Raw genomic sequence first — 19,319 nt, forward strand, 5'->3', positions numbered from 1 at the left:
TACCCTTCTCCACTCGAGAGGAACACTGGGGGTCCCAGCACAACTCAGGAAGAGCCTCGTTTTTCCCTCCTCTTTGGAGATGAGGGTCCATTTCCCTGCTTTGTTGGGAAAGAAATCCCGGCATTCACGATGCTCCTAAAGAGGAGGCGGTCTCAGCTTGAAAATCGAGAGGAACTCCAGGTGTCTTGCACCTAATCCAAAAGTCCCTGATGTCCATATCCACTCCATTTACACCGGATTCCCCTGCACTGACTCGACTGTCACCCCGAGTATCGACTCACAACACTATGGCATGTGTGACAGCCCTCTGGCACCTCGAGAGGGAGACAAAGATCCCTATGTCAACTCGACAGGAAACCTGAGACTACTGTTACAGCTCGAGAGGAAAGCGAACTTGCATGTCACCACACGAGACGAGGACTGACTCACCTGTGGAAACTGCATAGGAACACTGAGATTCATGTCAGCACTGGAGAGGAACCCTGAGTTTCCTGCCTCAGCTCCAGATGAGGACCTAGGACCCGGCACAGATTGGAAAGGAATCCCGAGGGGCCTCTTGCACTCACATGGAGATTGGACTTTCCTGAAGCAACACGAGTGGGTCCCTGAGGTCCCCATCATAACTCGAGAGGAACCCCATGTTTCCTGCCACAACTCAAGAAAAACCAGGAGATTCTCCCCTCAACTCGAGATTAGGCCCTTTTCTGCTGCAGCGTCTCAAGAGAAATCCCACCTTCCCTCTTGAGCCTAGGAAAGGTCCTTGACACCATTGATGCAACCCAAGAAGTTCCCCGACATACCCATCTCCACTCGAGAGCGTCACCGAGTGTTTCACCACAACTCAAGAAGTGCCCCGTTTTTTCCTCCTCATCTCATGATGAGGGTCCATTTCCCTTCTTCATTGGGAAAGGAATCCCGGCGTTCCCGTAGCACCTCAAGAGGAGGTGGTGTCAACATGAAAGTCGAGAGGAACTCCAGGGGTCGTGCCACTTATCCAAAAGACTCTGATGTCCCAATCCACTGAAGATACACTGGATTCCCCTGCACTGACTTTACTGTCACCAGGAGTATAGACTCAGCAAACGATGGCACCTGTGACAGCCCTGTGAGACCTCGAGAGAAAGCCACATATCCCTATGTCAACTCGACAGGAAGCCTGACACTACTGTTACAGCTCGAGAGGGAAGTGGACTTGCATGTCTCCACACGAGACGAGGGCTGACTCCCCTGTTCAAACTCAGTAGGAACTCCGAGATGCATGTCATCACAGGAGAGGAAACCTGAGGTTGCGGCCGCAGCTCCAGATGAAGACCTCAGACCCAGTACCGACTGGAGAGGTATCCTGAGAGGCCCTTCTCAGCTCACATAGAGACGGGATTTTCCTGAAGCAACACGAGTTGGTGCCTGAGATCCCCATCTTATCTCGAGAGGAACCCCACGTTTCCTGCCGTAACTTGAGGAAAACCAGGAGATTCTCCCCTCGATGCGAGTTTAGGCCCTTTTTCCACTGTGGCATCTTGAGGGAAATCCCACCTTCCCTTTTGAGCCTCGAAAGGATCCTTGAGATCCTTGAGGCAACTCAGGAAGTTCCCTGACATACCCGTCTCCACGCGAGAGGAACACTGAGGTGCCCCCCACAACTCAAGAAGTGCCCCGTTTTTCCCTCCTCATCTCGAGATTAGGGTCCATTTCCCTGCTTCCTCAGGAAAACAATCCCTGCTGTGGTACAGCCCCTGTTTATCCAGGGTAATTTGAAGTGGGGATGGATTCAGCTATTGATTTAGAGAGAAGTAAGTAAAAATGTTAAAGATAAGTAAATAGAGGAGAAAAAGAGGTTACATAGAGAACCAATAAAACTTCGAGACAAGAAGTTTGCCCTGTTCATGGAGGCCACAGATGCCCTCTGGTCTCCTGAAGTAGTGAATATGCAGAACGTCTTCCCGTTCAAGTCTTAGAAACCTGGGCATATAAATGAACGCAGGGAGCCTGTATGCGCCAAGGGATCAGCTTGAAAAAGAGAGTGAGAGGGAGAGAGAGAGAATGATTGACATGGGGGAGACCAAGCTGCTTTGGTGAACGAGGCCCGATAACTTTATTTCAAAAGGACTTTTATACCTTTTCCACAAATGATGTTGTGTACACTATCTTCTGGCCTTGGAGGCCTGTGAACATTTTAAGACCCTCTTTTGATAAAGGCTGCTCAACCAGAAAACTCATTTACCCCTGAAGTGTTTTTTCTTTATATTTCTAATCTATGTTAGCCTCAGAAAGTATCAAAAAAAGTTACATTTTCATGAAGCAAAGGTGCAGTGAGTTACAACAAAGAAAGAACCAATTAGCTCACAGGTCTGATCTGGTTAGTTTCAAGGCTACATTTGTTTTTTCTTACATTCTAACTGTGTTAACAAATGTACGCCCAGGTGCACAGTGGATAAGAGATATGGGAACTTAGCAACAAGCATTGGCCCAATAATGAAATCCTACACCAGCACTACTCTAATAATTTTTAACTCTTTGAAAAGCTCTATGTTTTAGGCTTCCCATGCTTCTCACTGTTGGGGGGCTGTAAACAATCACATGCATAGTTGTAAAAGTCCGGGTAAGGCAAGTTAGAGAGCCATCAGAGGGTTTGAGCTGAAACATCCCTTTTATATGCAGGAGACAGTTAACTGGAGCTCTAAGTTTACTTTTTCCAGAGAAAGGTCGTCGGGGATTGCTCCCCTGTAATGAAAGAATAATAGGAGGAAAGCATAATGCAGTAAGGCAGGCAGACTGGTTTTGGGGTAGATGTTTGAGAAAAATCAGCGAGGCTCCCTGAAGGCCCGACTTGCCTTTGCCAGTCGGACACCTTAACCTCATGACCTTCGCCATGGGCAGGATTCCACATGCTGGCTCCTGGCAAATACCGGCATTCCCGTCACACCTCAAAAAGAGGCAGTTTCAACTGTAAAGTCAAGAGGAACTCCAGGGGTCCTGCCACCATTCCAAAAGACCCCGAGGCCACAATCCACTCAGATACACCAGATTCCCCTGCACTGACACAATTGTCACCCTGAGTATCGATTCACAACACAATGGCATGGGAGACAGCCTTGTGGCACCTCGAGAGAAAGCCACAGATCCATGTGAAATCGACAGGAAGCCTGACACTACTGTTACAGCTCGAGAGGAAAGTGGACTTGCATGTCTCCACACGAGACAAGGCCTGACTCCCCTGTTGAAACTCCATAGAATCCCCGAGATCCATGTCAGCAGTGGAGAAGAAGCCTGAGGTTCTGACTTCAGCTGCAGATGAGGACTTAGGACCCGGCACCGACTGGAGAGGAATCCCAACAGGCCCCTTGCAACTCGCATGGAGACTGGACTTTCCTGGGGAAACACGAGCCAGTCCCAGAGGTCTGCATCATAACTCGAGAGGAACCCCAATTTCCTGCTGCAAATCAACAAAAACCAGGAGATTCTCCCCTCAACGCGAGATGAGGCCCTTTTCCACTGCAGCATCTCGAGAGAAATCCCACCTTCCCTCTTGAGCCTCGAAAGGGTCCTTGACACCCTTGATGCAAATCAAGAAGTTTCCCAACATACCTGTCTCCACTCAAGAGGAACACCAAGGGTCCCGCCACAACTCAAGAAGAGCCCCGGTTCTCCCTCCTCATCCCAAGAGGAAGGTTCATTTCCCTGCTTCGTCGGGAAAGGTGTCCCAGCGTTCCTGTCACACCTCAAGAGGAGGCGGTCTCAACGTGACCCTCGAGAGGAACTCCAGGGGTCGTGCCATCATTTCAAAAGACCCCGAAGTCCCAAAGCACTCCAGATACACCTGACCCCCCTGCAACTGACTCGACGCTCACCATGAGGACCAACTCAAAACACGGTGGCGGGTGTGACAGCCCTGTGGCACCTCGAGAGAAAGGCACCGATCCATATGTCAACCCGACAGGAAGCCCGACACTGCTTTTCTAGCTCAAGAGGAGAGCAGATTTGCATGTCTCCACACGAGATGAGGCCTGAATCCCCTGTGGAAATCCCAGAGGAACCCCGAGATCCATGTCGGCACAGGAGAGGAATGCTGAGATGAGGACCTCGGCCCCGGCAGTGACTGCATAGTAATCCTGGGAGGCCCGTCGCAACTCGCATGGACACTGAAGGTTCCTGAAGCCCCCATGAGTGGGTCACTGAAGTCCCCATCGTAACTCGAGAGGGACCCCAAGTTTGCTGCCACAACTCATGAAAAACCAGGAGATTCTCCTCTCTACGCAAGATGAGGCCCTTTTCCTCTGCGGCGTCTCGAGAGAAATCCCACCTTCCCTCTTGAGCCTCGAAAGGGTCCTTGACACCCCTGAGGCAACCACGAAGTTTCCTGACATAGCTGTCTCCACTTGAGAGGAACACCGAGGGTCCCGCCACAACTCAAGAAGAGCCCTGGTTTCCCTCCTATTCCCAAGAGGAGAGTCTGTTTCCCTGCTTCGTCGGGAAAGGAATCCCAGCATTCCCATCACTTCTCAACAGGAGATGGTCTCAACTTGACAATCAGGAGGAACTCCAGGGGTCGTGCCACCTTTCAGAAGACCCCGATGGGCCAATGCATTCGAGATACACCTGACTCCCCTGCAACTGATTCAATGGTCACACCGAGGACTGACCAAAACACGATGGCGGGTGTGATAGCCCTGTGGCCCCTCGAGAGAAAACCACCGATCCCTGTGTCAATGTGACAGTAAGCCTGACACGGCTTTTCCAACTCGAGAGGAGAGTGAACTTGCATGTCTTCACACCAGACGAGGCCTGATTTCCCTGTGGAATCCCCAGAGGAACCCCGAGATCTATGTCAGCAAGGGAGAGCAAACCTGAGGTTTTGGCTTCAAATCCAGATGAGGACCTCGACCCCAGCAGCGACTGCAGAGGAATCCCGAGAGGCCCCTCACAACTCGCATGGAGACTGGACATTCCTGAGCACCCATGAGTGGGTCAGTGATGTTCCCGTTGTAATACGAGAGGGACCCCATGTTTGCTGCCGCAACTCGAGAAAAACCAGGAGATTCTCCCCTCAATGCGAGATGAGGCCCTTTTCCGCTGTGGTGTCATGAGAGAAATCCCACCTTCTCTCTCGAATGGGTCCTTGACACCCTTAAGGCAACTCAAGAAGTTCCCTGAGATAGCCGTCTCCACTCGAGAGGGACACCGAGGGTCCCGCCACAACTCAAGAACTTCAGTCCAGTTCAGTCGCTCAGTCGTGTCCAGCTGTTTTCAACCCCATGAATCACAGCTCACCATGCCTCCCTGTCCATCACCAACTCCTGGAGTTCACTCAGACTTGCGTCCATCGAGTCAGTGACCATCCAGCCTTTTCATCCTCTGTTGTCCCCTTCTTCTCCTGACCCCAATCCCTCCCAGCATCAAAGTCTTTTCCAATGAGTCAACTCTTCGCATGCGATGGCCAAAGTACTGGAGTTTCAGCTTTAGCATCATTCCTTCCAAAGAAATCCCAGGGTTGATCGCCTTCAGAATGGACTGGTTGGATCTCCTTGCAGTCCAAGGGACTCTCAAGAGTCTTCTCCAACACCACAGTTCAAAAGCATCAATTCTTTGGCATCTAGCCTTCTTCACAGTCCAACTCTCACATCCATACATGACTACTGGAAAAAACATAGCCTTGACTAGACGGACCCTAGTCAGGAAAGTAATGTCTCTGCTTTTGAATATACTATCTAGGTTGCTCATAACTTTTCTTCCGAGGAGTAAGCATCTTTTAATTTCATGGCTGCAGTCACCATCTGCAGTGATTTTGGAGCCCCCCAAAAAATAAAGTCTGACACTGTTTCCACTGTTTCCACATCTATTTCCCATGAAGTGATGGGACCGGATGCCATGATCTTCGTTTTCTGAATGTTGAGCTTTAAGACAACTATTTCACTCTCTCTTTTACTTTCATCAAGAGGCTTTGTAGTTCCTCTTCACTTTCTGCCATAAGGGTGGTGTCATCTGCATATCTGAGGTTATTGATATTTCTCCCGGCAATCTTCATTCCAGCTTGTGTTTCTTCCAGTCCAGCATTTCTCATGATGTACTCTGCATAGAAGTTAAATAAGCAGGGTGACAATAGACAGCCTTGATGTACTCCTTTTCCTATTTGGAACCAGTCTGTTGTTCCATGTCCAGTTCTAACTGTTGCTTCCTGACCTGCATACAGATTTCTCAAGAGGCAGGTTAGGTGGTCTGGTGTTCCCATCTCTCTCACAACTTTCCACAGTTTATTGTGATCCACACAGTCAAAGGCTTTGGCATAGTCAATAAAGCAGAAATAGATGTTTTTCTGGAATTCTCTTGCTTTTTCCATGATCCAGCAGATGTTGGCAATTTGATCTCCGGTTCCTCTGCCTTTTCTAAAACCAGCTTGAACATCAGGGAGTTCACGGTTCACATATTGCTGAAGCCTGGCTTGGAGAATTTTGAGCATTACTTTACTAGCATGTGAGATGAGTGCAATTGTGCAGTAGGTTGAGCATTCTTTGGCATTGCCTTTCTTTGGAATTGGAATGAAAACTGACCTTTTCCAGTCCTGTGGCCACTGCTGAATTTTCCAAACTTGCTGGCATATTGAGTGCAGCACTTTCACAGCATCATCTTTCAGGATTTGAAACAACTCAACTGGAATTCCAACATCTCCACTAGCTTTGTTCATAGTGATACTTTCTAAGGCCCACTTGACTTCACATTCCAGGATGTCTGGCTCTAGAGTGATCACACCATCGTGATTATCTGGGTCGTGAAGATCTTTTTGTACAGTTCTTTTTGGATTCTTGCCATCTCTTCTTAATGTCTTCTGCTTCTGTTAGGTCCATACCATTTCTGTCCTTTATCGAGCCCATCTTTGCATGTAATGTTCCCTTGGTATCTCTAATTTTCTTGAGGAGATCTCTAGTCTTTCCCATTCTGTTCTTTTCCTCTATTTCTTTGCATTGATCACTGAGTAAGGCTTTCTTATCTCTTCTTGCTGTTCTTTGGAACTCTGCATTCAGATGTTTATATCTTTCCTTTTCTCCTTGGCTTTTCGCTTCTCTTCTCTTCACAGCTATTTGTAAGGCCTCCCCAGACAGCCATTTTGCTTTTTTGCATTTCTTTTCCATGGGTATGGTCTAGATCCCTGTCTCCTGTACAATGCCACGAACCTCATTACATAGTTCATCAGGCACTCTATATATCAGATCTAGGCCCTTGAATCTATTTCTCACTTCCACTGTATAATCATAAGGGATTTGATTAGGTCATACCTGAATGGTTTAGTGGTTTTCCCTGCTTTCTTCAATTTCATTCTGAATTTGGTAATAAGGAGTTCATGATCTGAGCCACAGTCAGCTCCTGGTCTTGTTTTTGTTGACTATATAGAGCTTCTCCATCTTTGGCTGCAGAGAATATAATCAATCTGATTTCAGTGTTGACCACCTGGTGATGTCCATGTGTAGAGTCTTCTCTTGTGTTGTTTGAAGAGGGTGTTTGCTATGACCAGTGCATTCTCTTGGCAAAACTCTAATAGTCTTTGCCCTGCTTCATTCTGCATTTCTAGGTCAAAGTTGCCTGTTACTCCAGGTGTTTCTTGTCTTCCTACTTTTGCATTCCAGTCCCCTAAATCTTTTTTTTGGTGTTAGTTCTAAAAGGTCTTGTAGGTCTTCATAGAACCATTCAACTTCAGCTTCTTCAGCATTACTGGTTGGGGCATAGACTTGGATTACTGTGATATTGAATGGTTTGCCTTGGAAACGAACAGAGATCATTCTGTCATTTTTGAGATCGCATCCAAGTACTGCATTTAGGGCTCTTTTGTTGACCATGATGGCTACTCCATTTCTTCTGAGGGATTCCTGCCCTCAGTAGTAGAGATAACGGTCATCTGAGTTAAATTCACCCATTCCAGTCCATTTTAATTTGCTGCTTCCTAGAATGTCGACGTTCACTCTTGCCATCTCCTGTTTGACCACTTCCAATTTGCCTTGATTCATGGACCTGACATTCCAGGTTCCTATGCAATATTGCTCTTTACAGCGTTGGACCTTGCTTCTATCACCAGTCACATCCACAACTGGGTATTGTTTTTGCTTTGGCTCCATCCCTTCATTCTTTCTGGAGTTATTTCTCCACTGACCTCCAGTAGCATATTGGGCACCCACTGACCTGGGGAGTATCTCTTTCAGTATCCTACCATTTTGCCTTTTCATACTCTTCATGGGGTTCTCAAGGCAAGAACACTGAAGTGGTTTGCCATTCATTTCTCCCGTGGACCACATTCTGTCAGACCTCTCCACCATGACCCGCCAGTCTTGGGTTGCCCCACAGGCATGGCTTAGTTTCATTGAGTTAGACAAGGCTGTTGTCCTAGTGTGATTAGAATGACTAGTTTTCTGTGAGTATGGTTTCAGTGTGACTGCCCTCTGATGCCATCTTGCAACACCTACAGTCTTACTTGGTTTCTCTTACCTTGGGCATGGGGTATCTTTTCACGGCTGCTCCAGCAAAGTGCTGCCGCTGCTTCTTACCTCGAATGAGGGGTATCTCCTTCCACCGCTCTTCCTGAAATTCAATGTGGGATGGCTCCTGTAGGCCCCCCTGTGCCCGCACACCCACAACTCCTTGAGGGTGGGATTGCTCCTCCCTGCCGCCACCCTGGCCTCACGTGCCACCCCTGGCCTTGGACGTGGGGTAGCTCCTCCTGGCCATCGCCCCTGGCCTCGGATGCTGGGTAGCTCTTCTCGGCCATGGCCCCTGGCCTCGGATGCAGGGTAGTTCCTCTCCGTCGCCACCACTGAACTCGGAGGTGGGGTAGCTCTCAGCCGTGTGTAGTGCGCTGGCCTGATGCCACCGCCTGCACTTAGTGCACCCTGGTTTTCCCTCCTCATCCGGAGAGGAAGGTCCATTTCCCTGCTTCATCGGGAAAGGAATCCCAGCGTTCCTGTCACACCTCCAGAGGAGGCGGCCTCAACTTGACACTGGAGAGGAACTCTAGGGATTGTGCCACCATTTCAAAAGACCCCGATGTCCCAATGCACTCCAGATACACCTGACTCCCCGGCCCTGATTCGATGGTCACCCCGAGGATTGACTCAAAACACGATTGCAGGTTGTGACAGCTCTGTGGCACCTCGAGAGAAAGCCACGGATCCCTATGACAACCCGACAGGAAGCCTGAAACTGCTTTTCCAGCTCACGAGGAGAGCGGACTTGCATGTCTCCACACGAGACGAGGCCTGACTCCCCTGTGGAAACTCCAGAGGAACCCTGAGATCCATGTCGGCACTGGAGAGGAAACCTGAGTTTCCAGCCTCAACTCCAGATGAGGACCTTGGCCCCGGCAGCGACTGCAGAGGAATCCCAAGAGGCCCTTCGCAACTCGCATGGAGACTGGACTTTCCTGAGGCCACACGAGCGGGTCCCTGAGGTCCCCGTCATAACTCAAGAGGAACCCCAAGTTTGCAGCCGTAACTAGAGAAAAACCAGAAGATTCTCCCCTCAATGTGAGATGAGGCCCTTTCCCCCTGTGGCATCACGAGAGAAATCCCACCTTCCTTCTTGAGCCTCGAAAGGGTCCTTGACAGCCTTGAGGCAACTCAAGAATTTCCCTGAAATACCCGTCTCCACTCGAAAGGAACACCGAGGGTCCCGACACAACTCAAGAAGAGCCCCGGTTTTCCTTCCTCACCTTGAGATGAGGGTCCATGTCCCTGCTTTGTCGGGTAAGGAATCCCGGCATTCCCCTCACACCACAAGAGGAGGCGACCTCAACTTGCCACTCGAGAGGAACTCCAGGGGTCGTGCCACTATTTCAAAAGACCCCGAAGTCCCAATCCACTCCAGATATTACTGACTCCCCTGCAACTGCCTCGATGTTCACCCCGAGGACCGACTCAAAACACGATGGTGGGTGTGACAGCCCTTTGGCAACTCGAGAGAAAGCCATCGTTCCCTATGTCAACCCGACAGGAAGACTGACACTGCTTTTCCAGCTCGAGAGGAGAGCAGACTTGCATGTTTCCACACGAGATGAGGCCTGACTCCCCTGTGGAAACCCCAGAGGAACCCCGAGATCCATGTCGACATGGGAGAGGAACCCTGAGGTTCTGGCCTCAATTCCAGATGAGGACCTCAGCCCCAGGAATGACTGCAGAGGAATCTTGGGAGGCCCCTGGCAGCTCGCATAGAGACTGGACGTTCCTGAGGCCCCCATGAGCGGGTCCCTTAGGTCCCCATCGTAACTCATGAGGGGACGCAAGTTTGCTGCTGCAATTCGAGAAACACTGGGAGATTCTCCCCTCAATGCAAGATGAGGTCCTTTTGCGCTGCGGCATCTCGAGAGAAATCCCACATTCCATCTTGAGCCTTGAAAGGTTCCTTGATACCCTTGAGGCAACTCAACAAGTTCCCCGACATATCCATCTTGACTTGAGAGGAACACCAAAGATCCTGTCACAACTCAAGAGCCCCGGTTTCCCCTCGTCCTTCCGAGAGGAGGGTCCGTCTCCCTGCTTCATCGGGAAAGGAATCCCGGCGTTCCCGTCGCACCTCAAGAGGAGGTGGTCTCAACTTGACACTTAACAACTCCAGGGGTCGTGCCACCATTCCTAAAGACCCTGATGTCCCAATGAACTCCCGATACACCTGACTCCCCTGCAACTGACTCAACGATCACCCCGAGGACCGACTCAAAACACGATGGCATGTGTGACAGCCCTGTGGCACCTTGAGAGAAAGTCACCGATCCCTATGTCAACCCGACAGGAAGCCTGACACTGCTTTTCCAGCACCAGAGGAGAGCAGACTTGCATGTCTCCACACGAGATGAGGCCTGACTCCCCTGGGGAAACCCCAGAGGAACCCCGAGATCCATGTTGGCATGGGAGAGGCACCCTAGGTTCCAGCCTCAACTCCAGATGAGGACCTTGGCCATGGTAGCAACTGCAGAGGAATCCCGAGAGGCTCCTGACAAGTCTCATGGAGATGGATTTTCCTGAAGCCCCCACGAGCGGGTCCCTGAGGTCCCCATCGTAACTCGAGAGGGACCCCAAGTTTGCTGCCACAACTCGAGAAAAACCAGGAGAATCTCCCCTCAATGAGAGATGAGGCCTTTTTCCACTGTGGCATCTTGAGAGAAATCCCACCTTCCCTCTTGAGCCTCGAAAGGTTCATTGACACCCTTGAGGCAACTCAACAAGTTCCCCGACATCCCTGTCTCCACTCAAGAGGAACGCTGAGGGTCCCACCACAACTCAAGGGAAGCCCTGGTTTTCCCTCCACATCCCGAGAGAAGGGTCCCTTTCCTTGTTTCGTCGGGAAAGGAATCCCAGTATTGCCATCACACCTCAAGTGGAGGCTGTCTCAACTTTACACTCGAGAGGAACTCCAGTGGTTGTAGCATTATTTCAAAAGACCTCAATGTCCCAATGCACTCCCCATACACCTGACTCCCCTGCAGCTGCCTCGATGGTCACCCCGAGGACTGACTCAAAACATGATGGTGGGTGTGACAGCCCTGTGGCTCTTCGATAGATAGCAACTGTTCCCTATGTCAACTCGACAGGAAGCCTGACACTGCTTTTCCAGAGAGAAAGGAGAGCAGAGCTGCATGTCTCCACAAGAGACAAGGCCTGACTCTCCTGAGGAAACCCCAGAGGAAGCCTGAGTTTCATGTCGGCATGGGAGAGGAACCCTGAGGTTCTGGCCTCAACTCCAGATGAGGAACTCGGCCCCAGCAGTGACTAGAGGAATCCCGAGAGGCCCCTCGAAACTTGCATGGAGACTGGACGTTCCTGAGTCTCCCAAGAGAGGGTCCCTGAGGTCCCCATCGCAAATCGAGATGGACACCAAGTTTGCTTCTGCAACTCGAGAAAAACGAGGAGATTCTCCCCTTAACGTGAGATGAGGCCCTTTTAGGCTGCAGCATCTCGAGAGAAATCCCACCTTCCCTCTTGAGCCTCGAAACACTCCTTGACACCCTTGAGGCAACTCAACAAGTTCCCCGACATACCCATCTCCACTCGAGAGGAACACCGAGGGTCCCACCACAACTCAAGAAGAGCCCCGGTTTTCACTCCTCATCTCGAGATGAGGGTCCATTTCCTTGCTTCCTCGGAAAAGAATCCCAGGGTTCCCATCGCACATCAAGAGGAGGCGGTCTCAATTTGACACTCAAGAGGAACTCCAGGGGTCGTGCCACCATTCCAAAAGACCCTGATGTCCCAATCCACTACAGATACAGCTGACTCCCCTGCACTGACTCGATGGTCACCCCGAGAGTCAACTCAAAACACAATGGCAGGTGTGACGGCCCTGTGGCACCTCGAGAGAAAGCCACTGGTCCCTATGCCACCTCGACAGGACTTCTGACACTGCTTTTCCAGCTCGAGAGGAGAGCAGACTTGCATTTCTCATATGTGATGAGGCATGACTCCCCTGTGGAAACTCCAGAGGAACCTCGAGATCCATGTCAGCACTGGAGAGGAACCCTGAGGTTCCGGCCTCAACTCCAGATGAGAACCTCGGCCCCAGCAGCGACTGGAGAGGAATCCCGAGAGGCCCATGGCAACTTGCATGGTGAGTGATGTTCTTGAGGTGACATCAGGGAGTTCCTGAGTTCCCCGTTGTAACTTGAGAGGAACCCACAGTTTCCCGCAGCAAATCGAGAAAAACCAGGAGAATCTCCCATCAACTCGAGATGAGGCCCTTTTCCACTGCGGCATCTTGAGAGAAATCCCACCTTCCCTCTTGAGCCTTGAAAGGGTCCTTGACACCCTTGAGGCAACTCAAGAAGTTCCCCGACATACCTGTCTCCACTCGAGAGGAACATCGAGGGTCATGTCACAACTCAAGAAGTGCCCTGGTTTTCCGTCCTCATCTTGAGATGAGGGTCCATTTCCCTGCTTCGTAGGGAAAGGAATCCTGGCATTCCCGTCGCACCTCAAGAGGAGGTGGTCTCAACTTGACACTCGAGAGGAACGTCACGGGTCTTGCCACCATTCCAAAAGTCCCCTATGTCACAATCCACTCCAGATACAGCTGACTCCCCTGCACTGACTCGATGGTCACACCAAGGACTGACTCAAAACACGATGGCAGGTGTGACAGCCCTGTGGCACCTCGAAAGAAAGACACCGATCCCTATGTCAACTCGACAGGAAACCTGAAACTGCTTTTCCAGCTTCACAGGAGAGCAGACTTGCATGTCTGCACACGAGATGAGGCCTGACTCCCCTGTGGAACCTCCAGAGAAACCCCGAGATCCATGTCAGCACCAGAGAGGAAACCTGAGATTCTATCCTCAACTCCAGATGAGGACCTCGGCCCCGGCAGTGACTCCAGAGGAATCTCGAGATGCCCCTCGCAACTCGCATGGAGACTGGACGTTCCTGAGGCCCCACGAGCGGGTCCCAGAGGTCCCCATTGTAACTTGAGAGGAACCCCAACTTTACTTCCACAACACGAGAAAAACCAGGAAATTCTCCCATCAACGTGAGATGAGGCCCTTTTCCACTGCAGTGTCTCGAGAGAAATCCTACCTTCCCTCTTGAGGCTCGAAAGGCTCCTTAACACCCTTGAGGCAACACAAGAAGTTCCCTGACATACCCGTCTCCAATCGAGAGGAACACCGAGGGTCAAGCCACAAATCAATAAGAGCCCCGGTTTTTCATCCTCATCTCGAGATGAAGGTCCATTTCCCTGCTTAGTCGGGAAGGGAATCCCATCATTCCCGTTGCACCTTAAGAGGAGATGGTCTAAATTTGACACTAAAGAGCAACTCCAGGGGTGGTGCCACCATTCCAAAAGATCCTGATGTCCCAATCGACTCCAGATACCCCTGACTCCCGTGCATTGACTCGATGGTCACCCCGAGGATCGACTCAAAACACGATGGCACGTGGCACCTTGAGAGAAAGCCACCGATCCTTATGTCAACTCGACAGGAAGCCTGACACTGCTTTTCCAGCTTGAGAGGGGAGCGGTCTTGCATGTCTGCACACGAGATGAGGCCTGACTCCCCACTGGAAACTCCACAGGAACCCCGAGATCAATGTCAGCACTGGACAGGAACTCTGAGGTTCCCGCCTCAACTCCGGATGTGGACCTCGGCCCCGGCAGCGACTGGAGAAGAATCCTGAGAGGCTCCTCGCAACTCGCATGGAGACTGGACGTTCCTGAGGCCCCACGAGCGGGTCCCTTAGGTCCCCGTTATAACTCAAGAGGAACCCCACTGCAACTAGACTAAAAACAGGAGATTCTCCCCTCAACACAAGCTGAGGCCCTTTTCAGCTGTGGCATCTTGAGAAAAATCCCACGTTCTCTTCTGAACCCCAAAAGGGTCCTTGACACCCTTGAGGCAACTCAAAAAGTTTTCTGCCATCCCCGTCTGCACTCAAGAGAAACACCGAGGGTCCCGCCACAACTCAAGAAGAGCCCCGGTTCGCCCTCCTCATCCCGAGAGGAGGGTCCGTTTCATTGCTTTGTCGGGGAGGGAATCCCGGCATTCCCGTTGCACCTCAAGAGGAGGTGGTCTCCACTTGACGCTCGACAAGAACTCCAGGGGTCGTGCCACCATTTCAAAAGATCCCCGATGTCCCAGTGCACTCCAGACACACCTGACTCTCCTGCACTAACTCGACGGTCATCCTGAGGACTGACTCAAAACAAGATGGCAGATGTGACAGCCCTGTGGCGCCTCGAGAGAAAGCCACTGATCCCTATGGTCTACTCGATAGGAAGCCTGACACTGCTTTTCCGGCTCGAGAAGAGAGGGGACTTGCATGCCTCCACATGAGGCGAGGCCTGACTCCCCTCTGGACGCCCCAGAGGAACCCCGAGATCCATGTCTGCATTGGGGAGAATCCTGAGGTTCTGACCTCCACCGCAAATGAGGACCTCGGCTCCAGCAGCGACTGCAGAGGAATCCCGAGGGGTCCCTCGTAACCCCCGTGGAGACTGTACCTCCCTGAGGCCCCACGAGTGGGTCCCTGAGGTCCCCGTTATAACCCGAGAGGAACCCCACCACAACAACAGTAAAAACAGGAAATTCTCCCCTCAACACAAGCTGAGGCCCTTTTCCGCTGTGGCGTCTCGAGAAAAATCCCACATTCCCTTCTGAACCCCGAAAGGGTCCTTGACACCCTTGAGGCAACTCAAAAAGTTTTCCGCCATCCCCGTTTGCACTCAAGAGAAACACCGAGGGTCCCGCCACAACTCAAGAAGAGCCCTGGTTCACCCTCCTCATCCCGAGAGGAGGGTCCATTTCCGTGCTTAGTCGGGGAGGGAATCCCGGCGTTCCCGTTGCACCTCAAGAGGAGGTGGTCTCCACTTGACACTCGACAGGAACTCCAGGGGTCGTGCCACCATTTCAAAAGACCCCCTATGTCCCAGTGCACTCCAGACACACCTGACTCCCCTGCATTGACTCGACGGTCACCCCGAGGACCAACTCAAAACACGATGGCAGGTGTGACAGCCCTGTGGCCCCTCGAGAGAAAGCCACCGATCCCTATGGTCAACTCGACAGGAAGCCTGACACTGCTTTTCCAGCTCGAGAGGAGAGTGGACTTGCATGGCTCCACACGAGGCGAGGCCTGACTCCCCTGTGGACGCCCCCAAAGGAACCCCAAGATCCATGTCTGCACTGGGGAGAATCCTGAGGTTCTGGCCTCAACTCCAAATGAGGACCTCAGCTCCAGCAGCGACTGAAGAGGAATCCCGAGGGTACCCTTATGTCTCACGTGGAGACTGTACCTCCCTGAGGCCACATGAGCGGGTCCCTGAGGTCCCTGTTGTAACTCGAGTGGAACCTCACTGCAACTAGAGAAAAACCAGGAGATTCTCCCCTCAACACAAGCTGAAGCCCTATTCCAGTGTGGCGTCTTAAGAGATATCCCACCTTCCCTCCTGAGCCCCGAAACGGTCCTTACACCCTGAGGCAACTCAAGAAGTTCCCCGACATCCCCGTCTGCACTCGAGAGGAACACCGAGGGTCCCGCCATAACTCAAGAAGAGCCCCGCTTTTCCTTCCTCATCCTGAGAGGAGGGTCTGTTTCCATGCTTGGTCGGGGAGGGAATCCTGGCGTTCCTGTCACACCTCAAGAGGAGGCAGTCTCCACTTGACGCTGGAGAGGAACTCCAGAGGTCGTGCCACCATTTCAAAAGACCCCCAATGTCCCAGTGCACTCCAGACACACCTGACTCCCCTGCACTGACTCGATGGTCACCCCAAGGACCGACTCAAAACACGATGCCAGGTGTGACAGCCCTGTGGCGCCTCGAGAGAAAGCCACCAATCCCTATGGTCAACCCGAAAGGAAGCCTGACACTGCTTTTCCGGCTCGAGAGGAGAGGGGAATTGCATGGCTCCACACGAGGCGAGGCTTGACTCCCTCTGGACGCCCCCTAGAAACTCCGAGATCCACGCCAGTCCTGGAGAGATAACCTGAGGTTCCGGCCTCAACTCCAGATGAGGACCTCGGTCCTGGCAGCAACTGCAGAGGAATCCCGAGGGGCCCCTCATGACTCGCGTGGACACTGGTCCTCCCTGAGGCCCCACGAGCGGGTCCCTGAAGTCTCCGTCGTAACTCGAGAGGAACCCCGTGTTTGCTGCTGCAACTCGAGAAAAACCAGGAAATTCTCCCCTCCACACGAGCTGAAGCACTTTCCCACTGCGGTGTCTCGAGAGAAATCCCACCTTCCCTCCTGAGCCCAGAAAGGCTCCTTGTCACCCTTGAGGCAACTCAAGAAGTTCCCCAACATCCCCGTCTGCACTCGAGAGGAACACCAAGGGTCCTGCCACAACTCAAGAAGACTCCCGGTTCTCCCTCCTCGTCTCGAGAGGAGGGTCTGTTTTCCTGCTTCATCGGGGAGGGAATTCTGGCGTTCCCGTCGCACCTCAAGAGGAGCCGGTCTCCACTTGATGCTCGGGAGGAACTCCAGGGGTCGTGCCACCATTTCAAAAGACCGCGGATGACCCAGTCCACTCCAGACACACCTGACTCCCCTGCACTGATTTGACCATCACCCGGAGGACCGACTCAAAACACGATGGCATGTGTGACAGCCCAGTGGCCTCTCGAGAGAAAGCCACCGATCCATATGGTCAACAAGACAGGAAGCCTGACCCTGCTTTTCCGGCTCGAAGGGAGAGCAGACTTGCATGGCTCCACACGAGACGAGGCCTGACTCCCCTGTGGATGCCCCAGAGGTACCTCAAGATCCATGTCCAGGGTTCCTGGAGAGGAACCCTGAGGTTCCGGCCGCAAATCCAGATGAGGACCTCGGCCCCGGCAGCGACTGCAGAGGAATCCCAATGGGTCCCTCGAAACTCGCGTGGAGACTGGACCTTCCTGAGGCCCCACGAGCGGGTCCCTGAGGTCTCTGTCATAACTCGAGAGGAATCCCGCCACACCTCGAGAAAAACCATGAGATTCTCCCCTCAACGCGAGCTGCGGTCCATTTCCGCTGTGGCACCTTCCCTCCTGAGGCCCGAAAGAGTCCTTGACACCCTTGAGACACCTCAAGAAGTTCCCCAACATCCCCGTCTGCACTCGAGAGGAACACCGAGGGTCCCGCCACAACTCAAGAAGAGCACCCGTTCTCCCTCCTCATCCCGAGAGGAGGGTCCATTTCCATGCTTCATCGGGGAGGGAATCCTGGCGTTCCCATCGCACCTCAAGAGGAGGTGGTCTCCACTTGACGCTCAAGATGAACACCACGGGTCGTGCCACCATTTCAAAAGACCCCCGATGTCCCAGTGCACTCCAGACACACCTGAATCCCCTGCACTGACTCAAGCGTCACCCCGAGGACTGACTCAAAACACGATGGCAGGTTTGACAGCCATGTGGTGCCTCGAGAGAAACCGATCCCTATGTTGAACCTGACAGGCAGCCGGACACTGTTTTTCCAGCTCAATAGGAGAGCGGACTTGCACGGCTCCCCATGAGACGAAGCCTCACTCCCCTGTGGACGCCCCAGAGGAACCCCAAGATCCATGTTGGCACTGGAGAGGAACCCTGAGGTACCGGCCTCAACTCCAGATGAGGACCTCAACCCCAGCAGCGACTGCAGAGGAATCCCGAGGGGCCCCTCGCAACTCGCATGGATAGTGGACCTCTATGAGGCCCCACGAGCGGGTCCCTGAGGTCCCCTTTGTAACTCGAGAGGAATCCCGCCCCAACTTGGGAAAAACCAGGAGATTCTCCCCGCAACGCGAGCTGAAGCCCTTTTCCCCTGCAGCATTCAAGAGAAATCTCACCTTCCCTCCTGAGCCCCAAAAGGGTCCTTGACACCCTTGAGGCAACTCAGAAGTTCCCCGATATCCTCGTCTGCACTAGCGAGGATCACTGAGTGTCCCAACACAACTCAAGGAGAGACCCTGTTCTCCCTCCTCATCCTGAAAGGAGAGTCTGTTTCCCTGCTTCGTCTTGGAGGGAATCTCGGCATTCTCATCGCACCTCCAGAGGAGGTGGTCTCCACTTGATGCTCGACAGGAACTCCAGGGGTTTGCCACCATTTCAAAAGACCCCCGATGTCCCAGTGCACTGCAGACACAACTTACTCCCCTGCACTGACTCCACAGTCACCTCGAGGACCAACTCAAAACACGATGGCAGGTGTGGCAGCCCTGTGGCACCTCTAGAGAAATCCACCGATCCCCATTGTCAACCCGACAGGAAGCCTGACACTGCTTTTCTGGCTTGAGAGGAGAGCAGACTTGCATGGCTCCACACGAGGCGGCTTGACTCCCTTGTGGATGCCCCAGAGGAACCCCGAGATCCATGTTGGCCCTGGAGAGGAACCCTGAGGTGCCGGCCTCAACTCTAGATGAGGACCTCGGGCCCAGCAGAGACTGCAGAGGAATCCTGAGGGGCCCCTCAAGACTTGCGTGGAGACTGGACCTCCCTGAGGCCTCAAGAACTGGTTCCTGAGGTCCCCGTGTTACCTCGAGAGGAACCCTGCCACAACTCCAGAAAAACCAGGAGATTCTCCCCTCAATGCGAGCTGAGGCCCTTTTCCACTGCAGAGTCTCGAGAGAAATCCCACCTTCCCTCCTGAGCCCCGAAAATGTCCTTGATACCCTTGAGGCAACTCAAGACGCTCCCTGAGATCCCCGATGCACTCGAGAGGAACACCCAGTGTTCAGCCACAACTCAAGCAGAGCCCTGGTTCTCCCTCGTCATCCCGAGAGGAGGGTCTGTTTCCCTGCTTCATCGGGGAGGGAATTCTGGCGTTCCCGTCGCATCTTAAGAGGAGGCTGTCTCCACTGGACTTTCGAGAGGAACTCCAGGGGTCTTGCCACCATTTCAAAAGAC

This window comes from Oryx dammah, unplaced genomic scaffold, assembly GCF_014754425.2.
Source record: "Oryx dammah isolate SB20612 unplaced genomic scaffold, SCBI_Odam_1.1 HiC_scaffold_11211, whole genome shotgun sequence".
NCBI classification, from domain to species: domain Eukaryota; kingdom Metazoa; phylum Chordata; class Mammalia; order Artiodactyla; family Bovidae; genus Oryx; species Oryx dammah.